A 12,731-nucleotide genomic window follows, 5' to 3' on the forward strand; every position below is an offset into this window, starting at 1 on the left:
AGCTCAATTTTAATTCTTTTAGACCTAAGGGACTGTCCGTTATTTATTTAAGGGGACAAGGAGTTTTGGGACCTTTAGCCAAAATAGACATGACCCTCCCCTCGCCAGCAAAACATTTTCTATGCTCCTCCAACACAATTTGGAAAAAAAGGAATGTCCTTTCCCCAAAACTGTATTGATACCAATTTTTTTCAGCCATAACATATGTTCCTCAACCTCTGCATTCTCATCTGACGCATCACACTCCTCTGATATGGTGTGGTGGCCATTTCAGTAGATTTACTCACTAACATTGTTGCAGAAACACAATAAGCATGGAAACTAAATGCACACTTCCTGCATTACTGCATTACTTCAAATACTAAGTTACTCCTCTAGTAAACTAGTATTCACATGAAATAAAACAATAAAATATTGAGACCATTCAGCAAGGCACTCTGGGTAACATTCAACACACAAACTGGTTGCTATGGACTCGTCACTAGGCTTCCTCCACTTCGCCGTTTAAACAAAGTTTAAATCCAAATCCAAATCTACACAAAACATGCAATCAATTAGTAAGCTGACATCAAATGTATATACGTGGCATTTAGGAAACTTTTATTGCAACCTTGGCACGGTAAGATGTCCAGACTAGCAACAGTCATTTTCGTTTTTTACGTCCTGCTGCTCGCATCTTCAGACAGGAATTTTTTTTACTAAAGCAGTATATGAAATCAGATGTATTACCTGCCACCATTTAGTTGTTTTGTGTTATTTAAGATATTTATAAAATAGCTGGTCATGCCAGACGTAAACTCATGGGTCAGACCCATCTGGTAGCGAAGGAGGGCCGAGACTAAGGACCGGGACACATCAGGCCGATTATCGGCCGTGGGACAGTCTGGCGAGGTCAGTGACTCAAATCTGTTCGGTGTGTCCCGTGCCGTCGTCCGTCTGGGGGGCTGTCAGCGTTCATTTTGGCCGACCTGACATGTTCGGTCGGCGGCAGGGAAGTCGGGACTCACCCGGAAATGACAAGCTTAATGAGGTGACTACAGTCTCTCAAAATCTGATGAAAATCTTTTAAACTGACCTTTGTTGAGCTGAAATGAATGTTTGTTTTCAGAAACACGTTTCAGTGAACTATTTTAGTACAATATGAGATCGTATTCTGAACGGCCGCCATGACAGTCTGGCTTTGAATTTCGTGACGCGTTCGTCCAATCAGCTGCCGGTTTTCATTTCTTGGGCAACATTACAGATTAGCGCCGCCTGCTGTTATAGAGATGTATTACGTCTCGTCTCCTCTCGTCTTTTTGGTCTGTTCTGTGGCAGTTTTTTGGACCTCGGGGACGCGACTGATCATATCAACGGGGTTTGCTGTCAACGGTCGCCCGTCGGCTATATGTGTCCCGGCCATAAGAGCTACATGGAAAAATATGCACTAAACAAGCCACTTTGAAATTTTCATGAAAGTTTCATGAATTTGGGTGACCCCGGACTGAAAAATGTTGGATGACCCTCCCCTCAAAGAATAAAAAGATATGACCCTCCCCTATTTTCCTCCAGTGGTCCATTACATAAATACTGAACGGTCCCTAAGTGCAGCCTTCGACACAGTAGACCATACTATTTTAATTGACCGCCTTAAATTCTGGGTTGGCATCAAGATAGTGCACTACAAGATGGTTTTATTCTTACCTTTTAGAAAGAACCTATTCGGTCTCCACAGGTAATTACTCATCATCTACAGCAAACATTACCTGTGGTGTACCGCAAGGTTCGATTTTGGGCCCAATTTTATTTTCAATCTACATGCTTCCGCTAGGCCACATTATCCAGCATCACAATGTCTCTTTTCAGATACACAGATATACCTTCCTTTGAGACCGGACAAGCCAGAAAGCCTAGCTGCTGTTTTTGTCTTAATGATGTTAACTGTTGGATGTCACAAACATTTCTTCAACTCAATAACTCAAAATCAGAAATCATACTGTAACCTTGGTCCCCTGTCTGCCATTATGAAGCCAACCGCCAGAAATTTGGGAGTTGTATTTGACTCAGATTTAACATTCCATCCCCACATCAAGAAGGTCGTACAGTCCTGTTTCCTCCAATTATGAACTATCTCCAGAATAAAATCCATGATCTAGTAAAAAGTAATTCATGCATTTATCTTCTCCAGACTCGATTACTGTAACTCCCTCCTCTCCGGCATCAGCCAAAGGTCACTCTCTCGCCTCCAATTGGTTCAATACGCAGCAGCTAGGCTTCTCACTGTGTTTAACAGATTTCATCATATTACCCCAATCCTGGCTTCTCTCCACTGGCTCCTGAGCGCGCTTTTGCTATAAGGGCCCCCCGGCTTTGGAACGATCATAAGGCTCACAGGATCAGTACGCTTTTAAGTCACTTCTCAAAACTCAGAAAATGGAAATTAAATCTAGCAACAACTAAGGGTGCATTCACAACCACATAATATAAAAGCTTATTAATACCTGATTAATGTGCCAATCTGAATGAGCCAAACAATGTTAAATATTAGATCAGAAATAACTACTACATAAGGGGTTACAATGACATATTTGAAGTGATGGGGTATTAAGAATATTGACGGCGGTAATCTAAAGCAAATCACCAGCTAATCACATGAGTCAGTATTATAATACCATCAGCTAAAACCCTGCTATAGACCATGCAATCACTACTGAAGTGAAATATAAAAATAATCAATGATTTTTTTTGCACATTATTCTTTATAACTGATTAAAGGAGACATTACGACATCCTGACAAGTCATTACATTGTATCAATTTGTAATACTCACTCCCGAAAACTAGAGTTGTTCCAATACCAGTATAGGAAATGCTTTCGATACTGCCTAAAATGTTGGAATCGCAAATACGCGGGTCAATGCACTGATCCGATACAACCTAATTTAGCCAAGAAAAACTACTACTAAAGTAGTTTATTTATGTTATTTTTTTGGTTATGTTATTTCTTTTATTTCTTTTGGCTACATAATAAAAGAAAGTTCTATGGCATTCATTCTGTGTATGTATTTGTTCATGTTTTACAAAGGGTTTAAGCTGAGCCAGGCCATACAACAATGATAGCAATCATATCACATCCATTCAGGATTAGTAGTATACAGCTGTGACAAAAATAACATACCTACCTAAAACATTTTTTATCTAACCAAACCTAAGCAACACATAAACTTGCACACAAACATACAATATCACTTGCACAAGCAAAAACTTAACAATTTTCAGACAACATGCTCTTTAAAAAAAACAAAAAAAAAACGCAAGAAAAAAAAAATTTTTACAAACCCCCCCCCCCCCCCCCCAAAAAAAACAAATAAAAAAAAAAAAAACTAGAACTTCCACTTGACAGTCAAACCTCTGGTTACACACAGAGCAGACTAAGAAGAGGAAAGGAGAGAGCTGCAGTGATAAAAAGAGCGGGAGAGAAGCTGTTAGAAAAGAAGGAGTTCTTATCTATTCAGTATGTCCCCCAGCCCAGGACCAACGGCATGACAACGGCTCTAAAAGCTTTCGCACAAATGACAGCTATCGGAGATTATACAACTATAAGAAAGAAGCATGCAATAAATTAAAAGGGCAACACTGAATAACAGCCCCTCCTCCCAATTTATTGGCAATCCATACAACAGCTTGAAATAGAGAAGGAGGTGACTACAGTATATGGGAGTTCAGGAGCAATGCTGTTATGGAATTGGGTTGGTTGCTTGCTGGATAGCAGCCAACTGTCTTCATAAAATGGTGCAGGTATAATATGAGCTTTTTGTGCCTGTACAGAAATTAATCTTGAGTCATCTTTCACACCAATAGAATAGTCAAGATTTACATTTAAGCTCTGAAACTCTATAAAAGGCAGGGCCATCGATTATACCAAAAAAATTAACTAACTTTCTGGATTCCTTCGTTTTCTCTTGTATTTTTTCATCTAGTTTCACTCTTTAATTGTGCTTCCAGATTGACACATACTCTTTCCACAAGGAACCTTTTCCCACCAGGGGATGAAAACTCATCCGCAAGAACCAGCACAACACTGTGTGAACGAACAACACCTGGGGCAACGAGCAACTTCATTCCCCTAAACAACAAAAGTCTTCAGCACTTACTGGGGTTTTAAGGTGAGTAGGTGTTCCTTCTTTTCCCCACAGACTCCTTAAAGCATAAGCAACAAACAAACATCCAAGCTGTACTTTGGTCTATACCAGCTGTAAACCCAAAAGAGGCCAGGATCAGTGACCTGCGCTAACAAGTGCAGGTCCAGTGTCCTGTTGAGAGCCTTCCATAGTCTGGCAGAAGCAGGGTTATGGGATCTTGTCCATTGTAAGAGACACAAGTGCTTTTAGAAAGTCCATAGTCCCCTCAAAGGCAGAGGAGGTATCCATGTACTGACATTTCTACTATTGTTGCAATGAAAAGACTACACTGACATAGACGGAGCTACCTGTGAAGCATTAGTGGGGATACTGTAGCATATATAATGACCTAACCTTTCTGGGCACTAGCTCGGCAGCTCACAGCTCAAGGATTCATGTCAAACTGCTGTCCGGCTAATATTTGAAAGATTTTTTTTAACTGAGAATCGTTAATCAACAAATGAGTGAAGTTGTGATCTTGTCAAAATCCATTAAAATATGTATGCTTTGATATGAATCTTGGATTAACTTAATTTTATACAAAAGGTGCTCATGCTGAATAAATAATTTCTAGCTTGATATTCAACCCTTGATGTGCTGTGCCAATACCCATCATTTAATGGGACTATAGATCAAGCTTAACAATACAATGCACACACAAAGAGTTGAATATGTAAGTAGCCCCTCTCCTTGATACAAGAGACACAGCATTTCTGTTATCATCGAAAGAGCAAAGCGGTCAATACTCTAAATAGCCTGCTTCACAGCTGAAAACTGAGGGTGCAGAGAAAGGATGAAGGTGGCAAAGTCGCTTTAAGGACATCCTAAAGTGGCTGATGGAGGCAAAATATAAAATGGATGGCTTCAACATAGGCCTTACTGAAAAAGAACCAGTATCAATCTTTTCTTGCTATTAGGATATAGGCAGGTTTTTCTACTGTGTGAATATTTAATGATCCTTAATTAGTTAAAAAAACAACTGGACTGGTCAGTAATGGCACAAAAGTGGTTTGGCTGTGTTTGCCTGTTTGTGGCTCAAGTAACTGAATTACAAAGTATGAAAAACATGCATAAGCACAAGGCCACAATGTCCCTTTACATACTGTAAAGAGGCATTCTAAAACATTATGTCCCAGGATGTTACAGTACATGTCACATGTACTTCACTCCTGTTTGGACAAGAGACTAAAAATGAATTGGATGTCGGCATATTTACATGTAGGCTGGTGGTAATGAGCTACGGAGGAAAAATCTTTTTTTTCAGAAGGCATTTGGTGACTCCAAAAAACCCTCTCTGTTTGAATACTTAAAGTGACAGGAAAGCAAACTGCCCCTGAATCATGCTTTTTGTCCTTTTGTTAGGTGTTCATTAGGGTTGGGTACCGAAATCCTAAAACGGCCAGTAGCTACCAGACTAAATGACAACGCAGATTACGGTGCCTCATCTCGGTGCCACTTAAATGTCTACGCTGCTCTCTCGTGCTCCGAAACCAACGTTTCACGCAAAAGAAACATCATAGCATGTGATGCAAGTTAACACTACACTTGTCAGCAGTGACATTAGCCTACCGTGTGCTAGCAGTTGGCTTAAACATGGTTAAAATGCTGACAGCTAAACGGTATAGAGAGAGAGTAAAGTTTGACTGTATTTGACTCAAATGGATTCCAAAACCGTCATGTACAACAGTTTGCAGCTAAAGACACAGTGTAGCCTAGCTGCACCATGGCCATTGCTGTAGTCAGAGTTGTCAGAGAAACGACACAGACGGAACTTAACGGTGTGTTCAATTGCACATCGTAAGCTGCATTCAAAGTTATTGTAAAATACCCTTCTGCCATCTAGTGGTTTTTCCTTTAGTTGTTTAACAGTAATTGACTCATGAAAAAAGTTATCTTTATAAGTTATTCTTATAACATTTTAATTAAATAATTTAAAATCTGACCATATGGCCTTAGCAATAAACAAGTCATTCTTTAATGTCACCGACTGTCGTTTTGTGCTCTTCTCCTTTTCTTTTCATTTTAACGTATCAGTTCAGGCACCGGCACCGTTTTACAAGTGTACCGTTTTTGAAAAAATACAATATCCAACCCTAGTCTTCATTTATAAGGAATTATTTTAAAAAGGGAAAAACCACCAAATCTTAGGTCAAACCTATATTTTATAACTACTGAGCTTGTAGTAACGATAACATTCTCGAACATCTCCAATTATAATCGAGAAAGAAATGCAGTTTGCAGGTTGAATGCATTCAGTCTGAACTATGTGCAGGCTAGGTTTAGGAGAAGACTTTTGTAAAGAGATGTAACCTATGAGGGATGCTAAGATAGAGGTTATAACATAAGGGGCCCTATCTTGCGCTCAGCACAATTGCCTTTGTACACCGATGCATGTATCATTCCTATTTTGCACCCGACGCACAGCGGACTTTTCCCTCCACAGACGCACGTCGGTAAATTAGGGAATGTATTTGCGCTCCCGGGGTCGGTTCAGCGAAAAGAGAAGGCGTGTTCTGGCGCAAACGTTACTTGGTCCTATTCTGCAGTTTCAGAAAACAATTCCGCCACTGACCAGGAAAAACCTGGTCTAAAGTCAGTGGCGCTAGTCTAAAGTCAGTAGTGCGTTATTCGGATGCTATTTTAGGGGCGCATGCTTGGCCATAATGTAGCGTGTGCACAACGCGCATACACTTCTCTCATCTTAATGGATGCAGCAGTTCCCATTTTTGCAAACCATACATAATTACAAAGGAAAATATTACTGAAAATGCGCTTCAGGTGTTTGGATAGGTCAGGAGGCACTTTACAGTAGAGTCCTCAAAAAGTCGCAGCATTCTTTGTGGCTTGTTGTGATTTACACATTTCCATGAATCATGGATGTGTTGATGACATAAATGAGGAAATATTAGAGGACTTAAGGAGACGTGATGTTGAACTACGGCGGGATCTGGTCCGGGAGTAATGCGCGATGCGCTCCTGGTGGAGCGGGTGGACGGAGATGGAGTGGGGGGAAGAGGAAGGGGCACAACAGGTGCAGGTGGTGCGTTTGGAGGCCCATGCTCCATGGCTGCAGCAATCCTCTCCAGACTTGAGGAGATGCGCCCGAGGGACCGCAGCAACATCACCACCCGGCCAAGACGGGCATTTATTACTTTGCCGCATCTCGCATCGGCAGCTCCCGCTGGCGTGCGCCAGGCAAATCCGCCGTCATAATAACAAGCGCGCCTGCTCTTAAAGGGAATGTGAGCTGACACTCTGATTGGTTTATTGCACGTTACGCCCAAACCACACCTAGCTACTTCAGACCAACCCATTTTAGATTTGCGTCGGGCGCAAGACTCATTTATCCCGCCCGAGATCCGCCCACAAAGCTACTTGCGTTTTGCGTTTCATTCTTGCGTTTCAGATCGTTAAAATAGGGCCCAAGGTATCTTGGTATCTTCATTTAAGCTGCAGACACAGCTTGAGGACATTTGATTTGTTTTTTTTTCCAGGGGGATAGCCCAAAATACTTTTTTTCCTCTTTTTTTATCCCAACTGCCATATAGTGCGATATCCTCTGCCCCCTATTCTCAGCCAGCTTCGTTACCCCTGACCCTTACTAATGCTACTTGTCAACACACACAAAAAGGGACTTTCCAAAGGTGGTACGACACTTACTGCCCTCGGCAGCTTGCCCAGGAAGGTCAAGCTGCAAAGTGACACAGACAACAAGGTCACTGAAAATGGAAGCTGTTCGTAGATCAGTCCTCATGCTCCAGACAGCAGCTTCCTGGTTACTATAACCCAAAAGGGCTACACTGCCACCAGCAGTCACTTAGCTGATCACATCTTCAACAGACACCAGACAGAAGACTGTGTTATATTTTTCCTCTTTTGCCAAGCATTTCTTTTATGTACATAAAAGTAACCGTGGCTATACTTCCTATGTTTTATCTCAGTTACTTTTAGAGACAATGTTAGCTAACTGCATCAAATATGAATGCAAATTTATAAAAAAAAACACTTATGCCCTTATTGTCAAATATTCAATGCATGACAGTTTGGTTAATACACACAATTTGCTCATGTCATTTTAATAAGATTATGGGTGAGTGTAGTAGGTCTTCCTCCATATATCGTTTTTGATATTTTTTGTGAGCTAATAAATGAACATCATTTAAAATAAAAATAGCTCTGTGAAGTATACTCTATTAAAACAGAATTCTTTTCCCCTCCTTTTAGCGGCAGTAGACCACAATGAGTAAGCATATTCCAGAAACGACCCAGCTGTTCGGGCATATTGTGTTTCGCCTCATCAGGGATTCCAAGGGGCTGACAACAGATCAGTCGCATCCCTTCACAGCTTGGTCTCCAGTTGACCAGACCTCCATTGAAAATAAGGTATTAAGGTAATAGCACATATTAGCCTTTAAACTTAAACTATGTGGTGAAGCCAGATTTCTGCAAAATATAAATATAAAATATAAGTACTCTCACTTATAATATTACCCAGACACTAGTGAAAAATGAGTCATTATGAATGTATAATTTACCTTATGGATTACGTTGTGATTTAAATATAGACATTTTATTAAAAAAACAAGACAAACACTTTCTTTCAATTACATCTATGGGACTCTTTCATTTACCAAGTTAAAATCTGATATTTTCAAAGTGCATATTGCCAACTATATCCAAAAGTCATAGAGGGAAATTCATTGATTTTTCTTCCATGTCCTTAATGGACAGGCTAAAAATATGCTGTTATGCTTCTGGGTACAGGCCTTGTTTTGACAAAGCTGTCGATACATCTGTCCTCTAACAACAAACTAAGTGTTTAACCTGTATTTTGAAACACTGTGGTAAAACTGTTTTTATAATATACCAATGTAACATATTATACAAACTATTTCTGAGTAAATTATTTTCTTATACAGTATATTCATTGAGCACTTTACAAATTGAACCTAAAAGATCTTTATATGGCTGTGCAAAGATACCACTGCATTGCAACCAACTCTGGGACACATTCAATTTAATTTCAATCTTAGCTTCATTTTTCACAGCTTAAAATGCACAACAAGTATCAAATATGTTTCTGATGATTTCTGCCATTTTGTGTAAATGTCACTTTTTGTCTCCTTTCAATAGATAGCCAAAAGGTAATATGTAATTAAAACATTTGAAAAAACTTGACAAACTCATAACACCTAAACCTTAACTATAAAAGGAGAGGGAAGTTGGGACATGCCCCTAAAAAGATTTTATCTCTCTGAAAAATTGTAATCATCTGTTCTGTCTCATTTGTTTTTAATAACAAAGATAATTTGATCCGTCACTAACAAAAGAGATATCTTAATTTAGTGAACATTTACCATTACAACAAACAATGCATTGATATTCCAGACACTGTACACTTGCTTTTATTCCATAAGCTGTGATTTTTTTAACAGTAAACCACCACATTATGAGGTATAACATATTTAAAAAAAGCTATATCAATTAGTGATATCTATATCTATGAACCCTTACTCAATGTGAAGTCTCATGGTACCACTGGCAATATAAAAACCTTATATTAGGATATTAGGCCTAAATTGCAACTTCTATATTTGACTGAGATTTTGCTGATACCAAACCAAAAAGGCACACATGATTGCAAATGATTTATTGCACTTAGAAGGTGTGTGTCAGATTCCATGTGCCTACTGGCATGCATGCATGCATACTGATTCAAACTCTGATTTTGTGAGTAATAAATCAAAAGCCCAGCATTTTTGCCGTCAAAGTTGTTTCCTAGTCTGATTTCTGCCCCATAAGAACATGCTGTCAATGGGACTGAATAATCACGAGGTAGAAGAGTGCTCCTTCCATCTGTTCTGTCCATCCTGTGATTCAATGGCTGCATTATATCACGGAAAATGGAGGGCCTCGTCTTTGACTCCTTTGCCAACATCAGAAATGGAAGAAAAAAAAACAGACTGCATATTGTGTTTCGCCTTTAACGCAGTGAGAAGGGGATTATACACACACAGAAAGGCAGACACTCACCTGAGCACACACACTGTATGTACTGTATGCACACATTGCACATATACCCTATTTGCTTATACACACAGACACAGATGTAACAAGCACAAAGACACATAGTTTCGCACTATTGCACATAAACAGTGCCTGAACCAAAGCATTTATTAAATCCAAAGGGCTGAAAGAGGCAGAAGCAGCATTGCTAATTCAGACTTAAAAGGAAATACAAGGAAGAGCAATGTCAGTCTTAGTGCTTTCCTTTAACCATGCTACTCCATATCAGAGGCAATGCGTCAGTCCTACCATGGTTAACACTCAATAAAACATCAAAAGGGATGAAGCACAGAGCTCTGGACAAATACACACCCACGCAGATACCAGATACACTCAGAAACTCTTTCACTCTTTTATGCTCTCTTACACACGTATGTATACACTAATACGCATATTTGATGTATACATATTTTAGATGTAGCTCATTAGATTAAATGAATGCAGCAGGCAGAGCAGATGATACGTTTGCATCCCTTTCAAGAGGAAGCAATTACACACTACGCTGCTTGAATGCTAAATGTGATTTCAAGAGAATATTTGTGCTTAGCAGCTTCTTGCAATCAAGCGTCATATCCAGGGGAACAATTGCCGACTTGAGCCACCTTTAGCCAGTCAACGCCAGACACACAGGAGCTGTCATCAACTTCCCATCAGGCTCCACTTCCCCCCAGTGGATGTTTTGCAAGAGGAGAGACTTCTTTTGAAAATTTTATATTCAGAGGCAAAGGTGTTTAATGGTCACTATTTTGCATGTTACATGAGGTGGTGCAATTATAATCATCTGCCCAGGCCAAAGCTGTGCTTTGACAGCTTAGATAGGCTATTTATTATTCAATTATTTTAAATATTTTAGTGGACCAACTCATGCTCATGCAATCATAAATATTTCAACCGTTACTTTACAAAAGGAGGCAGCCTTGCACTTGTCTGGTATTGATCAAGAGGGCAGCAGATTCACTCTCCCAAAGAAAGAACACACTAGTGTCCTTTTATCCTTCCGTCTCTTAGTCTGTACACGTCTCCTAAAACAGTTTTAATTTCCATCTGAAAAGGAACTTAGCAACCGGCAGACATAATGACTGTATCATCACTTTCCCATTTGCAGAGAAAGAGCAAGAAAAACAGAGATAAAGAGACATGGAAAGAGATGTATTGCTAGACCACAATCACACCAACAAACTTACATATACATAGAAACTGAAGGTGAATGTATAATCTAGGGCATCTGAGATAGTGTTATACTGGACACAATCAATTCTCTATGAACAGAGATAAAAGGGACAGAGCAGCCTTTAAAATGTGGCTACTGTATAAGTAATTCTGAGCTCACAGATACTAGCTGTTGCAAAGATGAGAACAAACTGTCACAGCAATTATGCTCCTTCCACTAGCAGCCTCCCCTGGTGATAACCGCTATGTACCAAGGAAGCAACGAGATGAATTGCTTTGCAGACAGGCATCTCCCCTCTCAGCAAACACACATGCATAAGTATGCAGATACACAGACATACATTCTTCTCTGCAGAGGGGAGCAGCCTTCGAATAGCCATAAAAAAAACAACAATCATGTTCTCCGTAAGCCCTGTGACATGTTTATCGTATTATCAGGACATTTATCCCAACTTTGGACTTTCTGTAAAATTGGCTAAATACAGTCCAGACTAAGACTAACACATTTTTAATCTTCCTCTCTCTCTTTCCCACTTCACTGTATCTTTCATGCTGAGCTTTTCGACTCCCTAATCTGTCCTTTTCTCAAAAGCCCGGAGGGTGCTATTTATATACAGTACAAGAGTCTGTGGTTTTGTCCTTACCTTGAAATACCATCCAGAACCCTATAGTCCACAAGATGAGCTGTCTGAAGCTTGGTGCTGCTCCACAACAAAGAAAATGGCAAAAATCCTTCAAGTCTCTCAAAATCAGAACCCAATTCAAAGCCTTTTCTGATTAGAACTTACTTTTTTGAACAGGACGTCCTTCATTGATTCTATACATAATCCGTTCCCCTTTACTTCCCTGGTTCAGGAGATTTGCTTTTGGGTGGCTTCTGCCTGATATTCCACCTTGGCACAGTGAAATAATGATATGTATTCTACTGGAAAATGCGTGTGTGAGAGACTGATCTCTTCTGGTGCGCACTACCAGCTCCACTGCAAGTGAATCCAGCCGGTATTCACAGCTCTCCTCCTGCCTTCAGGAATGAAATTCAGCATCCGCTGTTCATCCCCACAACGAGGGGAGGGTGTCCCCCCCGGACAGAAACTTTCAGACACCTTTTCCAAAGCTATAAGAGGGTGTTGATGATTTTCCCTTCCTCCCTCTTCCATTCCAGATGGGTATCTCTTCATTTTCTCATTCCTCCTCTCACCTGCTCACCCTCCCTTTTCCCTCTTTTCTCTCTTTTCCAAAAAAAAAAAAAAAAAAAAAAAAAAAAACAAAAACAAAAAAACAAAAAAAAAAAAAAAAAAACAAAAAAAAAAAAAAAAAAAAAAAAAACACCTCCCCC

General features: G+C 39.9%; 1 protein-coding gene across 7 annotated transcripts in view; it reads right to left on the bottom strand.

Moving 5' to 3' along the window:
* lingo2 (leucine rich repeat and Ig domain containing 2) overlaps positions 1-12,522 on the bottom strand; it is a 245,977-nt gene extending 233,455 nt beyond the window's left edge. For 6 of the 7 annotated variants that reach the window (XM_039814372.1, XM_039814369.1, XM_039814370.1 and 3 more), the window contains exon 1: positions 12,040-12,522. The gene's annotated coding sequence lies outside the window, so the exon portion shown is untranslated. The remainder of the gene's footprint in view (positions 1-12,039) is intronic. The other variant, XM_039814371.1, reaches the window with a different exon arrangement.
* Positions 12,523-12,731: the final 209 nt, after the last annotated feature.

Source organism: Perca fluviatilis, chromosome 10 (genome assembly GCF_010015445.1).
Source record: "Perca fluviatilis chromosome 10, GENO_Pfluv_1.0, whole genome shotgun sequence".
Taxonomy (NCBI): Eukaryota; Metazoa; Chordata; class Actinopteri; order Perciformes; family Percidae; genus Perca; species Perca fluviatilis.